We start from the raw sequence: 20811 nt of genomic DNA, 5'->3' as shown, positions 1-20811 counted from the left end.
TGCAGCAGACTGCTGCTGACCTTGCTGCCAAGTGCAGTGCCAGCAACTGGCTTCCTTGCTTTCTGTCTTTCCACAGTGGACAGAAGTCTTCCCTTTGAGCCTGAAGCAGTTGCAACAGGCCCCGTGTTGCTGGTATTTCAGCTGGTGGCCTGTCTTGTGACTGGGTCATCGAGGTGCTGGCCTCGTCCTCGTCCTGCAGTCCATCTGCAGCTTTTCCTTGATCAAAGGGCAGGGGGAATTTGAGAACAGAGTCTCTGAGAACAGACAGAAATCCTGAAGAGAGGGGGGCCAGGAAACAGGCAGCCATCAGAGCAGGGAAGGAAGGTGACCTCTCCTTTCCTTACACATGTTGGGCCTCCTCCTAGGTTTCTTGTTAGGGCAGGAGTGCTGGAGGGCACAAAGTCACTAGTGTGCACTCTTCAGGTACGGGGGTTGTTGGAGGGATGAAGCTTCTATTTCTTTTCTTTGGGGAGCATTGCTGGGACTTCATCTGGAAGTGTGTCTTCCCCTCATCAGGCGAGACAACAGCTGGAACAACAGAGGTTGGAGGCGCAGAAGAAGATGGAGCAGCTGGCAAAAGCCCTGACAGAGGTACAGAGGGGACAGGAGAACAGGCTGCTTGAGATGAAGCAGTAAATTGCCATCATGCAGCCTGGATGAGAAAGATAAGAACCAGAGACAGTCAAGAGGCACAGAGTGTGAAAAGAGAGTTTGTGTGTTGTTTTGGACTCCTCTGGGCTCCTTCTGGGCACTGTTTCTCTGGACACTGTCTGTCTGGGTGGCATTGTCTCTTAGCTGGCCCTTGGTAAATAGAAGAAAGAGAACAAACTGCTTTTGGAAAGCGTCAGCACGTCAATCTTGGTTGCCACACAAGTGATGTGTGGGACGTTTAAAGCCGTCTTCTCTTTGTTTCTGTGCAGCTCCAGTGCCAGAATGCTGCTCTGTGTGATAACATGTGCCAGCTGAGGCAGGAGCTGAACAAGCTGAAGAAAGGGCAGGTGAGCCTGACTAGCCAGGTAGCAGAGGGAAGGACAGGGATGGGGGCATGAACTGGAGATGTCAGGAAAGGGGAAGCAAGGACTACTGCAGGCACTGGAAGCACAGAGCCTGGCAGGCTCCAGTGCTGAGCAGCAGGCAGAAGAGCTAGGATGGAAGGGTTAGAGCTGGGTAGAGAAGCAGAAGGAAGTGGCTGAACACAAGTGCTTTTGAGAGTGCAAAAGAGGAAACTGAGCAAGATTGCAGATGCCAGTAAGATTCCTCTTGACAGAATATCAAGCTGCAGGCAGAGCTGCAGGAAGCTCAGAGGAAGATGAAGGCCATGGAGAAGAGGCACAAAGAAGAAATGGAAAGGATGCATAAGGTCCTGCTGCAGTACAGCCCAGCTGAAGAAAAGCAGGTGAGTGAAAGAGCAGGAGGCACTGCAGTGGTGCAACAAGTGGTCTCTGCCCTTGCTGCCTTTCCCCTGCAGAGCAGCAGGTGGATGGGGGCAATGTCTCTGACCGCCATGCTCTGTGGTCTCCATGGCAGCTGGTCAGAAGGACACTTACTGGGCCGCTGAATCTCAGCTGCTGCCCTGGGCAGCAGGGCTAGTGCTTTGGCCGGTGGGCCAGCAATCCTCTGAATGTATTTCTGCTGGCCTCTTAGTGCTGGCTTTGTTTTTTGAGGGGTTTGCTCAGGCGAGCATGGTGACCCACACAGATTCTGAGCAAGTTGTCCCTGTCCATGGTGAATGCAGTCCTCAGAACGGGGTGAAGTGTGAAGTTGTTCTTTCCCTTTTGCACTCTCTACTACGGCTGACTGTGACAAGCTGTGGTCTCTGACTGCTCGTTTGGGTTTGACTGGAGGTGGAAGAGTTGGCAGCTCAGCTTGCAGCCTAACAGCACCAGTGCTGTTCCTAAGGGCTTGCCTTTGAAATGCTCTGTCTGGGGCATCTCTGCCAGGCACCTTTCTGACACACACAAATTTCTTGTCTCAGATGGATGCAGGATCTGCCATCAAAGCTGCCGCTGCAGCAGCATCCTCCGAAGAAGCCTCCTCTCCGCAGCCCGAAAACCCGAGCGTGAGCAGTTCGGCCCTCTCAAGCCGGGAGAAAGAGAAGCAGTTCCTGAAGCTGCTGAGTACGTCCTGGGGATTTCTTGTGCCATCGAGCAGCGCATTATAGTGTGTGCCTCAGCATGAGCTGTAGCACATGTTCTTCCTCGCTTTGGTGTCAGACAGACCTTTTGGACTCCCTACAGAAGCCATTGTTGTGCTCGGAGGCAGCCAGGGAGCATTTGGGGCGTTCCTTTTGCCTTTGAGGGCAGCTGGGCGTGGGTGGGCTTTGCCTGAGCTTCCCTGTGCAATAAAGACAAAAGCAGGGATTGTGTCCTGAGCCGCAGTAGCCTGCAACCTATGCAGTGACCGAGTGAACATGTGTGTGCTAGTCTGGCCAAACGGATCAGAACAGTTGGCTTCCTAGATTCCCTTTAGACTCCTGACTTGTCACCAGTCATTGGAGACAGAATACATCAGTGAATTTGATTGGCTGTGCAGCTTGTATAGTGCTGGTGTTGTTTTTATGACTCTTAGTATGTCTCCTATTCCTTCCACAGTTGGTTTTGATAAGAATCCTCCATTTTGGTTAGCCTGACCTCCTTGAAATGAACATCAGGTGACAGCATAATTAAGAGAGGAAGAGGTCTTTTCAGTACGCCCTAAAAGTTAAAAAATGATATTCTTAGAAGAATCTTGAGGAATCAGAGAGGAAGAGTTCTTTTCAAAGTGTCCCAAAAGAAGCAAAACATGATACTCTTTTTACAGTCCCTCTTTGATATCTTAGTTGTATGCTTAGGAAGATGCATCAAAGAAGGAAGCCTCTGCTGCATGTTCCTCTGGTACCAGGCACGCTGTACTGCTACTGCCCGCTGGTAAATACTCCTGGAATACTAAGCATTGGCCTCAATCCCTGCACAGATCGTACTCTAGGAAAGCACATCAAGGCCTTGCTGATTCTGCAGTACAACTGAGTTGCTTCTTGCCACTGGTAATAGCTGCCAGTGCAGTGCTGTCAGAGAATAAGCGGTCAGGTACAGAACAGAGCCCGGTTTACTCAGCGTCTGCCACCAGCTGTTGGGACAAAAGGTGGATTGATCTACTGCTCTGTGGGTCTGAAGTCAAAGACAATCATGTTCTGTCTTGAGTGAGGTCAGCAGCTTGTAACGGGGCTCAGTCTGGCTCTGTCTTCTTCACAGTGGCTGTCAGTGGCCATTTGTGGGCTTTGCCGAGCTTTTTGTCATACCTGCCCTGCCACTGACAGCTGGTGTGACTGCAGAGGCTGGAGCCTTCCTTAGCTGTGAGGTTGCAGCTGCCGACCCGTTGCTGCAGCTTTGCCTGGACTGATGAAAGGATCAGCATCTCATTTGTGCAGGTGTCTGTGTCACGGCAGGGCCTGAGGAGCGGCGCTGTCCTTGTTCCCCGTCTGGGCTGTGCCCATTTGGGAAGATGGGGCATGTGGGTGGTGTTCAAGGGGCTGAGTCCAGTGCCAGTGACTGCTGCACGCCAGGCTGAAGACAAGGACTTGTAGTTCTTCACTACATGGGGAATGGGCAAAGTCATCTTCAGAACTTAGCCTGCTCATCAATGAAGAGGGTCCTAATTCTTAGAGTCATTGTTCTCGGTTATAGCATGAGCTGCTGCTCTCTAAAAATGTCAAGGCATTCTTTAGGCAAACTGCTGAGAGGTAGATAAGGTGCCCTCCTCTGCCAGAATTCACTTTGCAATATTCTTTATTCTCTGGAAAAAACAGCAGAAAAAAATTGATAAAAATTCATCCCAGATCTGAGGGTGCATTGAAACTTTGGAAGTATGAAAGCTTTTGTTGAATCTCACAAGAGAGTGTTTCTTCCCAAGAAAATGAAGTGTCCTGATTTTCCAGCCCTCCTTCCTGTTTCTGGATGACAACCACTTGCCTTGGTGCCTGTTCTTTTCTGGTCTCTGTCTGCTCTGATGCTTTTCCCATGGGCTTAGTTTCCTCTCAAGGCAACCCTTCAATGGAGTGTGGAGAATCAGGCTCTGTGCAGGCCAGGTGTGCTACAGAGCTGCCTGTCTTGCTGGGGCTGCTGTTGTTGTTCTTGTTGATGTGAGTGGAGCTGGGTTTCAGATCTCCCGGAAGTCAGGATCTCTGTTTTGAAGTGTGCTTCTTGCATTTTGTTTTTCAGGGTGTGAGGTGAGTGTGGGAGATCCAGAGAAGAAGTACACTGGATGGAGACCTATTGGCAGTGGGTGAGTGCAGCCACGCTTACTTCTACAGAACCATGGGCCAGGTATTTTGGTGCTGCAATATCACGTGGGAAGTCAGGCAAGCTGCAAGCATCTTCAGGCCCTGGCTTTAGTCTGTCCCTGTCTCAGTGCTGAGGCAGTACAAGGCATCATGAAAGATCACTGGATGCTTGCCTGCCTCAAGGAGCAGGACCTGGAAGCCTTCCTGTCCCTCAAACATGTGGCGCCAGTTTGTCTATTTTCCCAGGAGACATGGTTTTGTACGATTCAAAGTAATTTGGCCACACTCATGAAGGAAGAAGAACCTGAGAGAGCAGCGTCCCACCTGATAGCTGTCAGATAGCAGCTGTCAGTAGCATTTCTTAGTAGTATTTTGCTGAAAACAACATTCCGTGGTCAGGAAAATAAGGAGGGCTGTGTGGTGTTGCCTGAGTTTGGCAGGTAGGATGAAAAGAGAGTGGTGAGAAGGCCCAGCAGGACTGTATGTTTCATTGCCTGGAAAGGCATGCCACAGGCACAGATGCCAGAAGGAAAAGGCGAAGAAAACACCCGCATGCACAGTCTAGTGTGTACATTTGAGATTTGTAGCAGCTCTTTTCCTTCTGGTTGCACCCAGCTTTTCCCTTGGACACTCTGCGTGGCAGAGGGCTGCTGGGCTGCTGTGCCTTTGGCTGAAGAGTAGACAAAGCCCGGTGGTTTTGAGACACTGCAGGCAGCAGAGAGCTCCTGCCTGGGCTGCCTTTTGCTTCTCAGCACTGACCAACTTCTCTCTTCTTGCCACTGTTCTGTTTCCAGGGGGTTTGGAACCGTTTATAAGGCCTTCAACGCTGCCACAGGACGAGCGGTAAGTGCCAACAGCCCATTCAGATTTTGCAGCCCTTGAGTGCTTTCCCTTGTGATGTGATCCGTGGCCAAAGCTTTGGGCCGCCTAACTCTTTGCTGCAAAGGCTGTCCCACAGAAGCAGCCTGTCCAGAGGCAGGCTGCAAAATGCATTTAGGACAGACTTTGTCCTCCCTCCCTACCTGAATGAATGCAAGGATGGCGGTGGTGCCTTTCAGAGAAGGACACGCTGGCTTGGACTTCCTGGATGAACATGCATAGATTAGCAGATGGCAAGAGCCGTCATTCCAGCCCAATTCCTCTTAAGCCCAGGTTCAGACACAGATAGGATTTCCCATTGTTTTCCATCACGTGGTTCAGTTTGAAAATATAATGCAAGTCCTAAAGAAGGAGAGATCTTGCCTGGAGCACAGTTTTGCCTTTCAGTCCTAGGGAACCTAGTTCACACACACACACACACACACACAGGCACAGATCAATGAGAAGAAATTGATGAAGAGCCTTAAATAATACAACCTTGTGTTGATCCTGTGTTGAAGACATGGTGTCTTGGAGAGTGCCGCTGCTCTTTGGGACGATAAGTTCATAGTCCTTGATTCTTGTTTTTGGCTCTCGGCAAATACAACTGCATCTTTCTGGTAGTTCATTATCCACCTGCAGTGCTGCGCTCAGGAACTGCACTTGGAGGGAGGTGGAGGAGGCGTCCGAAAGCCCGAAGCCCTGCTTATGACCTGCCGTGCATCCATAGGGTACCACATAAAGGGTTATTCATTCTTAAAGCCACTAAAGAATTACAAATGACAATAATTCCACGGTGTAAACCGTGTTCAAGATTGTTCTTCAGAGTTGCGAAGCCCAAACTGAAGAAGTTAGGATGTGCTAGGATTGTAACTTTACTTTAAGTCGCCTTGGAGTTCTTTCTTGGACAGCATGTTCCCCGTCATGTAGGTGTGTGTTTCCTTTGGCACCCAGTCAAGAATGGCAGCCATCTCCAAAAGGCTGGTGAAAGCCCCTAGAAATGCTAACGTATTTCCAGTGGTTTCAATTTACCTTCACAGGAGCAAAATTACTTTTGGCTTGCAAAAGATGTGTGAATGATAATAGTAGTGATAAACAAAGTCTGTTTGAGAAGTCTGCAGGTGCAGAGAGTGCTGTTAGCGCTTTGTGGTTGATGGTTTAGTGTCCATTTCTACCGAGGTGACAAGGCATCCAGGCCCGTGAGTGCATGGAGAAAGAGGCTCTCGTAATGTCCGCTCCTGATGGCTTTTCAATGTCATTGTAGGTGGCCGTAAAGCAACTTAATCTCCAGCGCCAGGGCTGCGAGGATGTGTTGAAGGAAATCCTGGTCATGAAAGAATATAAGAACCCCAATATTGTCACCTACCTAGAAAGGTAAATATTCTGGCAGAAAATGGATCTTTCAATTAACATCAATCTAGTCCTGCACAAGGCATGGGAGGAGATTGCATTTTGTTCCCATGAATGCTTCCTGGCAGAAATAGCTTGGAGATCGATCTCAGAAACCTGGCTCTCTTACTAAGCCAGCAGCATGCATGTTCACTCTCTGCATGTTGTTTTGCTCTTTTGGGGTGTGATTTCTTCCAAGCGTCGAGGAGAAGTGCCGAGAAAGCATCACAGAAAGGATTTCCCTTGCGCCATTCCCACTGGTTTCCATTGCCTTGCATGCCAAAAGACTAGGCTAGGAGAAACATAATTTGCCAGGTTTGAAATTGTTTTTCCTGTTTGTGACTGTCCTTTCTGCAAGGTTTTCCAAAGGGTGTTGGCAGTGCTGCACACCCACCTGCCCTTCACAGTAAAAGCTGTGAAGACTGTGCCTCCTTGCTGCTGGACTTAATGGTGCAATTTGTGTATGAAGATGATGAAGCAGCTGTCGGGATGTGTCCACTTCCAGATTAATCTTTGCCATCACAAAACTGCCCTTTTCCCCTGTTTGCCACCTAAGCCTCCTCCTTTTCCACGGATGTGCCTTCCTCATTCAGACGGCACAGAGGGCAAGCACTGGATGGCCTGGGTGGAGTGTGTCTTCATTTGATTCTGTCTTCATTTACCAGTGACCTGGAAACAAAACTCAGCTGCAGTCTTTCCTTCATCCGGCAATTCAGCTGTGCACATTCAGCTCCACGCTGTTGCTTTCATCTTGCAGCTACCTTGTCAATGAGGATGTCCTGGTGGTGTTGGAGTATATGGATGGAGGCTCCTTAGCTGATGTGGTCAGCATGAAAAGGATGGCTGTAGGACACATAGCAACAGTGTGTCGGGAGGTAAGGGGCCCTGCTTGTGCTTGGGATGGCTTGGACAGGCTCGTCCCTCAAAAGCGCTGCAAAGCGAGTGATTCCATGTTCAGAGCTTTCTTTCTGTGTTGCTCTTATGCTTTGGAGAAGAAAGAGCATTGGGAGTGAACTGCCTGCCAGTGTCCCTGCCCTTACTATAGTCTGTTCTTTACTCTTCTAGACCATTGCTGAACTCCCTGTCTCGTTTTCATTTGTATTTTCTGTTCTGCACTTTGCCTCTCCAAGCCTTTGCCCAAACCCTTTCTGCATTGCCTTCTTTGCCTGTAAGTGCAAAGGTGCTGGTGTCCAAGTTTTAAACCAGCAGCAAAGCCAAAGAGAGACTCATCTGTCACAGTCCGAACTTCAAAGGATGGCACGGCACCCACCATGCTGCTTGCTACTGAAAACTGACAAATGAGCTCCTTCCAAGTCTGCTGTCAAGGAGGCCCTATAACCCTTGTCCTCCAGCCTCCCACCCGACAGTGATCCCCTTGTACCCAAGGCAGGAACTTTTCCTCTTTTGGCAAACCATTGCTTGTCCTCCAGACAGGGAGAGTGCATCCAGTGCAGCAGGGATCATTCTGACTGGCTTTGCAGGGGACAGTCTTGAGCAAGGACTGATGTTTCCCTCTCAAGCGCTAATATGCCTTGCCTTGGAAAGATCCTGCTCTCCTCCTAGTGTTGCAGCAGCAAGCACTTCCTCTTGCCAGCGCTCACTGCTCCTTTGAGATCTGTGAATCTTCAGGAGCAGTCTCCTTTTGGGTGTGATGAAATCAGATCAGGCTAACTTTTGGCCTCCTGTTTCTTTTTTCTCTCCCAGTGCCTGCAAGGCCTGGCTTTCCTTCATGCCAACCAGGTGATCCACAGAGACATCAAAAGTGACAACATCCTTCTGGGCCGGGATGGCTCCGTCAAGCTGGGTGGGTGTTCTGGGTCAGGCGCAGCGCTCCGGGGAGGCGGTGTGGGGCTGCTTTTGAGCGGCTGCCGGGTGCCCAGCAGTGGCGCTGGTGAGAGGGCAGGGAGCACTCTGGGAGCCCAGGGCGCAGCTGTAAGGGGCTGAGTGGTCTAGAGAGCAAGAAGGTAGCAAGAGTAACTTTGGTTTGTGTGTGTGTTCCTTCCAAAGGGAGAGAGTTACAGTGTAAACGTTCCGGTGCCTGAGGAAAAGCCAGGGTGGGAATCCTGGGGGGGGGTTGCTAAGTGGACAATTGCCCATGTCCTTGGCTGCAGCCCTGAGGAATGAGAGCCCAGCTGCTTTTCCAGCTCGATTCAGCACTGCATTCTGAGACGTAGAGTGAGGAAGCCTTTTCCATGGTTCCCTACTTGAAGCAGTGTTTGTTTTTCTCCTCAGCTGATTTTGGCCTCTGTGCTCCGCTCAGCCCTGAGCAGAGTAAACGGAGGTCGATGGTCGGGACCACTTGCTGGATGGCACCCGAGGTGGTGAGAAGAGAGCCATACGGCCCCAAAGTGGACATCTGGTCCCTTGGCATCGTGGGAATAGAAATGGCCAAAGGAGAGGCTCCTTATATTCGGGAAACCAGTGAGAGGGTAAGGTGCAAATACGCTCAGAGAGCAGTGTCCTTCTCCTGTGTGTCCATTAGACAAAATCCCATGCCAACAGCTTAAAGTGCTTCCACCAAGGCCCACTTGTAAAACCATCCTTGGGGCTCGCATCAGCTGTCAAGGCAAGACCTGTTGCAGCTTGGAAGAGCTGGGGCTGCACTGGAGCCTTTTTTCCTTTGGGAGGGAAGGCTCATCTCTAAGCATCTGCTAGGCAAGAAATTGCCACTGCAGCCTGGAGCTTAAAAGATGGGGTCTAGGTGAGCACTGAAGGATATGGAAGAATCACGTAGAGTCTCATGTTTCCTTTGGCTTCAGGCTAACTACCTGATAGGCAAGCAAGGCGTACCAGACCTGCACATGCTCAGGCTGCCCTCTGGCTTGTGTGAATTTCTGGGCTGCTGCCTGCAGATGGATGTGGACAGGCGAGGCTCTGCCAAGGAACTTCTGCAGGTACAAGGCAAAGCGGCTGCAGCCCAAAGAGCTGTTCCCTGTCAGGCTTTGTTCCTCGGCCAAACTCCAGGGCTTCCGATGGGCCCCCCCACATAGCAATATCCACTCTGGGTGCTTTTCCAATGAAAACCAAGCAGGATCCAAGACTGACTGAGATTAGAAGGGACCAGTGAAGGTCATCTAGTCCAAAACCCCAGTCACTGGCAAAGACATCTTCAAGTGGATCAGGTTGCTCAGGGTCCCATCCAAGCTGACCTTGAATGTTGCCGGGCCTGGGGCTCCTCCCAGCTCTCTGGGCAGCCTGTGCCAGTGTTTCAGCACTCTCCTCGTAAACGCTTTCTTCCTTAGAGCCAATCGAGTGTCTTGTAGTCTAAAACCATTCACCCTTGTCCCCTTAAAATTTGACTTACTAAAAGATTTGTCCCCATTCTTCTTAGAAGGCCCTACGAATATTGAAAGGTCTCCTTGGGGCTTGCTCTTCTCCAGGCTAAACAAGCACAACTCTCCCAGCCGTTCCTCAGAGGAGAGCTCCCAGCTTCTGGTCATTTCTGTGACCCTCTTTTGTTCTCAGGTGGTGTATTCATGTTTACCTGGTAGCAAAGGAACTGAAGTATTGCAATGCCAGGGACGGGGGCTTGAAGAACACAACAAAAGCAGTCTAGAACCAAGCGGTTCTAGATTGGTCCGTGGGAAGGCAGGGGCTGTGGGGGAGCTCACTGTGAGCATCCGAGGGCACTCAGCTTGTCCCTCCTGCCCCACTCTTAGAGGTTTCTGCCAGGCAGATGGGGAGAGCTGAGCAGGAGTTGTGCCAGCCCCATGTGCTGCCTGGCCCACTCAAGTAGATGAGGATTGCTGCGGCTTTGCTGCCAGGTTTTGTGGCAGACAAGGAGCTGGTGACCAGGCCATTTCCTTGGCTGTTCCTGCTGAGAAGGAAGATGCCAGCCAGCACAGGAGCGGGGGGCATGCCAAGGCAGACACTGCTCTTCCTGCAAGCCAGAGCTCAGCCCATCTGTGCCCTGCTGCTTGTGTCCTTGCTCCTGGCTTGATGCTGAAAACCTGCGTGTCCAGCGCTCCTGAGAACAACACGTGCGGTCAATAATTTCAGAGCCCTTGGGAGTCTCTTGAGGACTGCCCAATGCCCCACATCTCTTTTGGACACTCAAATAGCCCATGTCTGTAGAAAAGAGGAGCTGGAATAAGTGTGTTGAGTTTCCTGAAAGGAACAAAACCTTTGGACAGCAAGCAGCAATCCCACAGTGCTGTCAGGACAAAAATGCCAGCAAGTGATGACACCTTGAGGAACGGACTAGTGCAGTTCTGGGCCATGTTTGCCTGTGCTAGCAGCATCCTGGACATGAAGGCTCATGTGCTGATGGTGCCCTCAGGCCACCTATGTTTGTGTATTTCTGGGGGCTAGAGGAATCCAGCTTGACCCTGTTAGGAAGTCAGTTTGGAAAAGAATGGTTCCTTTTTCCTTTCTCTCTTTTAATTAGGTTTGGTTTGTTCCTTTTCCCCTTTGGGCAGCATCCATTTCTCCAGTCAGCGGAGCCTCTCTTAAGCCTCTTCTGACAGCCTGATCGCTGTCATCCCTGCAGCCAAGTCATGCAGGAAGCAAAGGAGATGACAAGGACCACTTGAGCACTTGGAGAACTGAACCTGTGAGAACAGGTAGAAATCCTGAGGGGAGAGGGGCCAGGAAACAGGCAGCCATCAGAGCAGGAAAGGAAGGTGGCATCTCCTTTTCCTCGCACCTGCTGATCCTGCTTTTGAATTTCTGCTTGGGACAGCATTGCTGGAGGGCACAAAGTCACTACTGACGTGCACTTTTCAGGTGGGGGGTGGTGCGAGGCATGAAGCGTCCACTGATTATTTGGGGAGCTTGGCTGGCACTTCATGTGGAAGTGTCTTCCTCCCCTCACCAGGAGTCGGAAGGGCAGCGTCTGGAGGCACAGCAGCTGCTGGCACAAGGGGAAAATTTCCTGGCAGAGGTACAGAAGGAGCAGGAGAACAGGCTGCTTGAGATGACGCAGTAAATTGCCATCATGCAGCCTGGGTGAGAAAAGATAAGAACCAGAGAGAGTCAAGAGGTACAGAGTGTGAAAAGAGAGTTTGTGTGTTGTTTTGGACTCCTCTGGGCTCCTTCTGGGCACTGTTTCTCTGGACACTGTCTGTCTGGGTGGCATTGTCTCTTAGCTGGCCCTTGGTAAACAGTGCTGGAGAGGTTTTTGTGTCTTCAGGGAGCGGTCTGGTGAGAGGCTACCAGAGCGCAGGTTTGAGGAAGGCAGGAATGGTGCTGCAGGCCCAAAGAGAAAGGGAAGCCCAGAACTTCCCCTCAGAAGGAGGGAGGTGCCACGGGAAGCCCTGCAGAGCCAGGCTGGAGCTGTGGGAGAGGGCTGGCTGTCAGGCTGCTGAGGAGGTGCCTGAAGCTGCTGAGTACGTCCTGTGCATTCCTTGTCCAGTCGAGCAGTGTATTATAGTGTGTGTGCCTCAGCATGGGCTGTAACACACGTTCCTCCTCTTTTGGTGTTGGGAGAGACATTTTGGACTCCCTACAGAAGCTACTGTGGCCCTTGGATGCAGGCAGGGAGCATTTGGGGCATTCCTTTTGCCTTTGAGGGCAGCTGGCAGTGGGTGGGCTTTGCCTGAGCTTCCCTCTACAGTAAAGACAAAAGCAGGGATTGTTTTGGGAGCAGCAGATGGCTGTGACCTAGCCAATGACTCAGAGAAGGTGAGTGTGCTAGTCTGGCCACACTGATCAGAACACTTGGCTTCCTAGATTCCCTTTAGACTCCAGACTTGTCACCAGTCTTTGGAGACAAAATACTTCAGAGAAATTGGCTGTAGGGCTGGTTTCATACTGCTGTTGTTTCTATGACTGTTTGTACTTCTATTATTCCTTCTACAGATCACATGGGCCCCTGCCATCTAAGTCCCAACTCTAAGGGCTTTTCAAATGAAAAGGAAGGAAACTTGCAGTGAAGCAATCGAGGAAGCAGAAGAGATGACCAGGACCACTTCAGGATTACTTCCTCCAAAGGCAGCTCGGAGCTGGACTCACAATAAAAGTCCTATACACCCCCAAGCCTTATTTTAAATGATGTTAATATCAGCACAGTGATGGCTTGGTTTGCTGTTTGGGTTTTTTTTACTTTAAAAATATACTAACATTCCCAAGTGACCTTAAACTGCTAAGGGTGTTAAACTACTGAAAGAATCCATTAAATGGTACAAGAAAAAAAATTAGAAGTTCCCAGCACCATACCTGTGCTCTTGCATGAACTTCTGCAAGGATATTTGAGTCCTGCTCTTCAAGATATTGCTTTTCTTTCTGCCTGCAATGTTCCTGTGCTTTTAACTGTTCAGACATTTTCTCAAAAGCCTCCCCCTGCTTCTGCTGAAGTTTGTTCATAGTGTCAGTCTTGTGCTTGCAAATATATTCTAGGTGAAATATCTGTGTGACAAGAATTTAAGAAGAAATTATTATTTACCTTTTCACTTTGAGTCAAGCACAGACTATTCCAGCATAAAATCTAAACTGTAATTTCTTCAAAATTATCATTAAAACTAAGTAAAACCCTTGTTTTGTTTTTTTTTTTTTGTTGAAAACCCAAGACATTCCCGATTAAGTTTTTAAACAATTTCAGGCAATTCTAGCATGTTTCAGGGAATTCTAGAATGTTTTCCTTACAAGTAGCTCCTAAGTTTACGATGTGTTTTTAACAAGCATGAAGGGATTCAGTCTTGTGGTTTAACACTGCACCTCCCATGCAAATTAAATGGAGGAATGAACCAAGCCAACAATGATCTCCAAATGCACACACCTGCACTTTGTTACTAGAAAATATCAGCAAGGCACTTCCAGATAGATCACGGTGAGCTGTAGGAACAAAGTTTGGTGCAACACAGCCTAAAATCCCAGAAAAGCTGCTAAGTACATGAGAAGATCCCTAGAGACCTCACAATCAGTCTCAGTAACAAGGCTTAATCAAAAAGCAAGAACAGTAAGACACAATCCCCACAAACACTGCCAACAATATCCATCTCCTTCCCTTCCCATATCTTTCCTTCTCCCTTTCCTCTTTTACTTCAAAAGAGAAATAAACCAGAAAACAAAGTGGAACCCTGAAGAGTGGCTTAGCCACTCTTAGCTTAGTCTCTGGACCCAGCTGATCTATTTAGAAAGGGTTGGTATTTTTTTTCCTAAAAATACAAGGTTTTCTGGGAAGAAAGGCCACGTAAGCTCACTTGCATTAATATCACTCAGAAAAGTACAGCTCCTCCTTCACACAAATACTGACATGTTTTAGAATAGGTATTTCTATTGTGTTTCTGAATAAAAATGCCATAATCCGAAAGTTGCAATTAAACAGAAAACCCCAGACTGGCAATCTTTCAAATAGTGCATCTGAGTCGTAAACACATCATTTAAAGATGGTATTCCTGGAGAAAGTGTATTTTGCCTATGGATTATGGTAAAATAAAGACTTGCTTTATGACTGGAAATGACTACATTCTGTGAGTTTCTTCATCAGTAAGATGAATTTATTATCCTTGAATTAGGTGCCTGTGGCGGGTATCAGACAGTCCTTTCAGAATGTCCTGTACAGAAAGTGGAGCTGAGAGACTTGATGCACACTCCAGTCCCATCTAAATGCTCACAGCAACAGCATCAAACTGAGCAGTGGACCAGCCATAATTAATGGTGTTCATTTGTTAATGTCCAAATCCTCTTGGGGGGATGAATACCACTCCTTCTTCTCCTTTGTAACGAGACTGCAGTGTGCACAAATGTCCCTGAGCTCAGCAGAGGCAGCTGATGCCTGGGGACACTCAGCCTCTCGTTAGCCTTGTGGAAGTTCAAGATCAGGGCTTCAACATTCTCACGCAAGAGTGCACAAAGCCCTGCCCAAGGTAACTCTTCCAGGGCGACGTCTGAATATTTGGCAGGCACATGGGCGTTTGCCATGCTCTGGTATAAGTTTAGGAGGATGGACAGCTCCCTCTGGAACACAAAGAAAAATTAATTGCTGTAGCTGGGCAATGTTAAAATCAAGAGAGATGCATCATATGTGCAGTAGCGGTGCTGCGTGCAGCTGAAAACAAGCCCTCAAAGTTCATTCTCACAGCTTTACAAAATTCCTCAGTTCATTTCTAATGATTGCAGCCATAACATTGCATAATCTTACAGCAGAGTAAGAAAAGAGATTTCACAAAATTTATCTAATTAGACACAGTATGTCTATAAAGTATGTGAATAAATCCCAGTGCTGTCGGGGCCACAGTCGTGACCTGGCACAGATAAAAATTTCCGTGCTCTTAGTGGATGCAATTCATTCTCCCTTGTTAATACTGTGAGGTGCATTCAAACTGTGCCCCCACACAACTGCACAGCACACAGAAAACGGTCCAGTTGGCTGGGCAGCACAACACACTCTGAATTTGTTTAAAAATTGGTTTTGCATGGATTATATACGATTAAATAGCTGGCCAAAACAGGCCTACAGCTCCATCAGTCAAACTCCACAAGCCATGTCTCATTGCTTTACAGTGATTTTAATCAGTGGCAGAATAAATGGATTCAGGTTATAAATAAATTTCAGCTACAACAGCATGCAGTAGAAATTCAATTCTTCCTAATTTTAGAACATACAAGTGACTTAGAAACTTTGATTAAGCTAATAGAAAGCTGTTTCTCAAATGCCATGAGGACAAAGTATGTAAACCACCGTATCAGTACAGTCAGAGATCAAGATAAGATTCTCAGACTAGAGTGGAAAGAACATATTCAGGGAGCATAAAAGTGGTATACAAGATGAAAAAACACTGTATAGGTCAGGAAAGCAGGAAGTGAAAATGAAGGGAAGAGAACACACTGACATTTTCACACAATTTTGGCACGGGTATAGCAAAGACCAACAGCAATATATTAAATGTTATCTATACTTAGTTCCTGCTACAGTCTCCTGCTTTTTCATTTTGGGAAGCAAAGTCAAAGCTGTCTCAATGGAGTAAACAGGATCACATACAGGCACTCCTGCTTCCCAAACAAATACAAACAGCTTTGGGAAAAATACAAACCCATCGAAGGCAATAAATACCTGATTTCATAAGGGAACCACTAAAAATGGGGGAGGTGGATGGTGGGCACTGCTGCCCTTGGAGTCGTGAGGGGAACCCTGCCCACACTCCATCCCCACAGACAAGAAACACTCCCCTGGGGAGCACTCTGGGGTATGGAGAGGACGTAGACAATATGGGACTGGTGTAATTGCACCAGTTGGCCGAATTATGTTCTTTTCAAATTGGTGTCACATCTCTTCTAGGAATTAATTGGGCCTGCGTGGCTTCAGACCATAGCTGATTAGATTGCTTATAGTAAAACTGAACACACAATGTTGCTTTGGAAGACCCCAGTTCTTGGGCTTCTTGTGGTGCATGTGGTAAAATCTTTGTCCACTCATCCCAGGTGCCCACAGGGTTGGGCCTCTTACCTGTATAGGGATAATCTTTGGATGCCAAAGGGATTCCCAGCAGGCATGGGGATAAAGGCTCTTCCACGCTGCCCATGGCCATGCAGAAACTGTCCTGTTGTAAAGACTTCACAAGAGTGACCCATATATTTTGCTTGGGCTGTTGGATGATCCAGGCAGTGCTGGTGCCGACAATGATCCAGGGCAGCCTCACAATCATGCTGGAGAGCATCTTGGTGTTTGTCTGGGTACTGGGCTGTAACCTAAAAATTGTTACAATAAATAAGGCACCTTATTTATTGTAACAATTACATGAATCCCTCTCTCTCCCCTTTTCTATGTGCATGCCTCTATTCCACGTTCCCCTGTTCCCCCTTCCTCCACTCCGCTTTCCCCATTTTATTAGTTTAACAAAACAAGGAAGGGGTCAGGGGAAAACATATGGAAGGCTAAAACTGAGTGAAACTAGGAGAAAAGGGAAAAGGAGATCAGGCAAAGTAAGGTATTGGTATGAATGTAAGTAAAGAAATTAGTAAAAATATCATCTTTGATATTTTACAATTAGTAGACGGGCAACAATATATCCAACCCATGAGGGAAGAGGGAAAGGAGAAACCAGGGGTCAAAGAGCCAGAAGTCCATGGGGGAATCTGTCTTTTACTCCCAGGAGGACTACTCTATGCTAGCTAGTCACTGCCATGGCCAGGGCAGAAGACTTGGGAATTGACTGAGAGAGGTGAGTTGATGGGATGCTACAGCTTTGTCCCAGACAGATGCCTGAGGCATTTGCAGGCTGCAGCAGTTTCTGGCGGACCCTTTTTATAATTTTCTGATGTCACTGCTATCCTGCAAACCCCAGAGACACGTCTGTGGAGGCATGGCCAGTCATGACTTCTAGTTGTTACTGAACCTTGACACAAGTGGGACCTCTCTACTTAATCAACTGAAAACCAATGATGTTTAGCTCAAGAGTGTTAACACAAAAAATACATCCATGCCTGAAGAAAGCAGTGAAAAATGTTACTGAAGGCAACAACTTGTCCATTTAGTGCAAGATGTACAAAATCCTGCCTGCTTTAATAGCTGCACTTTAATTTGCACCCAAAGGTACAGAGCATCCTATGCTTCTTTAGTATTCATGTGGGCACAGCCCCCAGTTCTCTATAACTCTACAGCGTAATAATTAGAAAACAGATGACATTTATCAACTGAAAGAGAAAAGAATGCAACCACCAAAGGATTAATGATCTGGATGACATAATAAGGGGGAAACTTTCTTAAATCTGAGATGACATCAAGCTAGGGAAAATTGGAGGCTTGCTGTGGGATAAGAGTCACAATTGGTGCTGACAGATGAAGCTGTTGCTTGAAAAAAATCAAGTGACATAAAGTAGGGATAAGCAGACATTAGCACATTTGGTGGTAGACATACATGATGTGAGCTGGATGAAAAACTTTATGAGATTTATCGTGGTTCTCAAGTTAAACTTGAATTAACAGAATTGTGCTGTTGCAGAGCGGGACTTCTGCTTTTGCCTTCCAGTCTCTTTTCAGTGATGCTTTAAGCTGGTGTCTAGTTCTGTGTGCTGTCATCCATTCAGTTGGTGGATCATTTAGAGAATGACAAGAGCAGCTTATGATGATTGGAGATACAAAACATGGGGTTCTTTACTCAAAAGAAGGTGGAACATCTCATTCTGGGCTTTAAAGATGTAAAGACTGTTTTTCTTACCCACTCTAATGGCAGAAATCAGTGTGTTAACTTCCTTTTTGAAGTAGCAATTCAAATTGTATCTGGGAAAATTGAAATTAGGAAACTTGCAGAAGAGAACAGTGAAGTGCTAGGACAGAGCACACGTGGAGGTTGTGGCATTCTTAAAAAGTAGCTTAGACACCTATGCATGAGGGATGACACTTTTTTGAGTCTGGTATGTTTTCTACACTGGTAGGACTTCCTTGCCTGTCTTCCTCTGTTTAAGAGTTTGTCTGCTGAGTTACACAATTTGTCTCTTGTGCTGATAATCAGGCAAACGTGCAAGATCCCATATAGTGCCGTAGAGACTTCCATTATACAGAACTCAGTGCTCACAGAGTAAATATCTGTGAAAAATGCGTATTTTATAATTGGCTCTTGGCAAATATTGAATTGAATGCTATATGTATTATGGAGGGTTATTTTGTAATACTGTATTAATCCTTTCTAAGTAGTGTGTTAAATATAGTCTTAGGTTACAACATAATGGTAAAATAGAAACTCTGCGATGTAAGATATTTTTTACTAGCTCAAGAAAGGGATAAGATAATCAAGAAGCTCTTCGCACAGAGATAACAGCAACAGGATACCTAATGAGTCACTGCCTCCTTATGGGAAAAGACAAACATTCTTCCACCTTCTCTCCATCTTTATGGAGCCACCAGGATTAAGGGGAAGGAGTTGACAAAACCCAGAAAAATTCCTAATCTGCAAGGAATTTCTGCATCATGTATGAGATATATGAATATGCAACAGGCTGTTGCTTTTAAGGGCTATTCCTTTGTTTGCAAGGCATGTTTTTGGCAGTTTAGTGTCCAAAAAGATCCGGACGTCTGTAGTTCTTTGCTTTTTATTGTCTCGTAGTGTCCTAATCCTCATTGTCCAAATTTTTATTACTCTAATTTTATTACTATTTATTTATAATTATTTTATTACTAATAAACTTCTAAGATTTTAAAAAACAAGTGATTGGTGTTTTTCACAATATCCCCTTGTAGGACTGCATTCTGGTCTAGAGAACCTTTTTCTCCCGTTTCTTTCAACGTTATTGTTATAAATAAAATTGGCTTTCGTAGGTGGGGTTATAAATTGTTAATGATGTCATGTTGTTATGAATTGTTAATGAATGTAATGAATTGTTAGGCCTAATTAATGCAGTAAGTTCTGAAGTTAAATGTACTGTAGCATGAGCATGTGCCCGCTAGAGGAGGGTGGTAAGAACTTTCCAGAAGGTTACCTCACGGCCTGATGACAGCAGCCCGGACTGTAATCGGACAACGAGCCAGCCAGTGACATCGAAGCATCCCAGAATGACTGGCCAGGAACGCACCGCAAATTGGACCAACCGGTGACCGGAAAAAGGCCAATCTATGAAAGGATCAAGAGCGCACCAATCCGGCAGCTTTAAGAGACTTTAAAACCCCCGGGTGCTGAGCGCCTGGGTCTTTCTGCGGAGCCAGTGTCCAAGGAAGCACCCTGTGCTGCCTACAGGCTGACACTTGTATCTCTGACTTGCTGCGTAGGCCACAGGCTTACCCTGGGCTCTCGTCTTCAGTTGCTTTGATTTTTAATAAACAGGCCGGAGCTTTTTAAAAGATCCTAGCCTCATTTTGCCTGTTTTTAACATTTATGTTTACGCTTTGGTTTAATCCCTTCATAAATGGGGACAAACATAGAAAAAGTCCCATAAAACAATCAAAAACTGGCCTGGCCAGGGCGGAGCCGATGAGGCGACCGGCGGGTGGCCGGGGAGGGGGAAAGGGGCCTGGCTCGCGGCAGGACCGCCCGGCCCGGCCTGGCCGAGACGGGGGCCAGGGCCCTCCACCTCCTCACCCATCGCAAGAGACAGTTCCCGGGTTTTTTTGTCTTTAACATGCGTGTTTCACAGAGCCGTGTCCAGCTTCTCAGTGGTTCAACAGACTGTCACTTACAAAAAAGCTTTGCATCACTTCCCTGAATTTCCTCCCATTCCCAACCAGGACGCCCGTCCAAGTCCACTGCCTTCCCAGTCCCATATTCAGAAAACATTTGTTAACTGATTGTTACGAATAATTGATGTAGTTATTGACTTTGACTATTATTGGCTTTAGTAAATTCTTCTGATATAGTACAGTTAAAAATGGGACCCCACTCCCGGTACTAAAAGTGATTTCAGCATTTATTATAATAAAGAGGCCTAAAGCAAGGGGGCCCACAGGCCGAGCAGGAGCGTTCCCGTTGAGGATGCCGCGGCGCTGGCACTGGGTCTTCTTGAACAGCCATGTCCTCAATGTTCCAGGTGGAGCGGCACGAATTCAGTGGGTCAGATGCCCCTTTTTATCCTGTTTTTTGTCCCTTTGGATTTGTTTCTTTTTGGATCCTTCATTTGCATGAAAGTTTAAGGGGCTTCATTGGCCCATTACAGTTCTGTCCAGGCTGGCTGGTTTCACTTGGGGGGTGGTGCACTTTACTTAGGTGTGTGAAAAATGCATATTATGTGATTGTCTTTTCACAAATATCAAAATGAATACTATACGTGTTATGTTGGAAAGTTATGTTAATTAACTTATTAATTTTGTATTAATTTTTGTAGTGCTGTATTAATCCTTTTAAGTAGTGTGGTAAATATAGTTTTAGGCTCTAAGATAATATTAAAATAGAAACTATGCGATGTAAGATACTTTTTTTAACTAGCTCAAGGAATGGATAAGATCATCAAGAAATTCTTTGCACAGAAATAACAGCAACAAGACACCAAAATTTCAAAAGAAGAATTATTGCCTCCTTATCAGGAAGAACCAGACTTCTTTCAGACTTTTTGGAGCCAAAACACTGATTTACAAGATGAGGGGGGAAGTTGACAATAACTAGAAAATACCCTTTGTTTGGAAAGAATTTGTGAATCATGTATGAGATAGATAAATATGCAACAGGCATATTGGGTTTGAAGGGTTAATCCTTTGTTAGCGAGGTATGCTTTTGTGGCTTAGTGCCCAAGAGCATACGGATGTCTGTTATTCTTTGCTTTTTATTGTCTTTTGTTGTCCTAACTTTGATTCTCCAAATTCTTATTGTCCTGTTTTTATTACTATTCTTTACTATTAAACTTCTAAAATTTTAACACAAGTGACTGGCGTTTTTCACAGGTGTAATACAGTATGCTGAGTACCGAGTTTCTTATAAATACCCTTTTAACCCCTTTTACCATAA

The sequence above is a fragment of the Vidua macroura genome, chromosome Z, assembly GCF_024509145.1.
Source record: "Vidua macroura isolate BioBank_ID:100142 chromosome Z, ASM2450914v1, whole genome shotgun sequence".
In the NCBI taxonomy this organism is placed as follows: domain Eukaryota; kingdom Metazoa; phylum Chordata; class Aves; order Passeriformes; family Viduidae; genus Vidua; species Vidua macroura.
Note: the sequence above shows the minus strand (reverse complement) of the source record.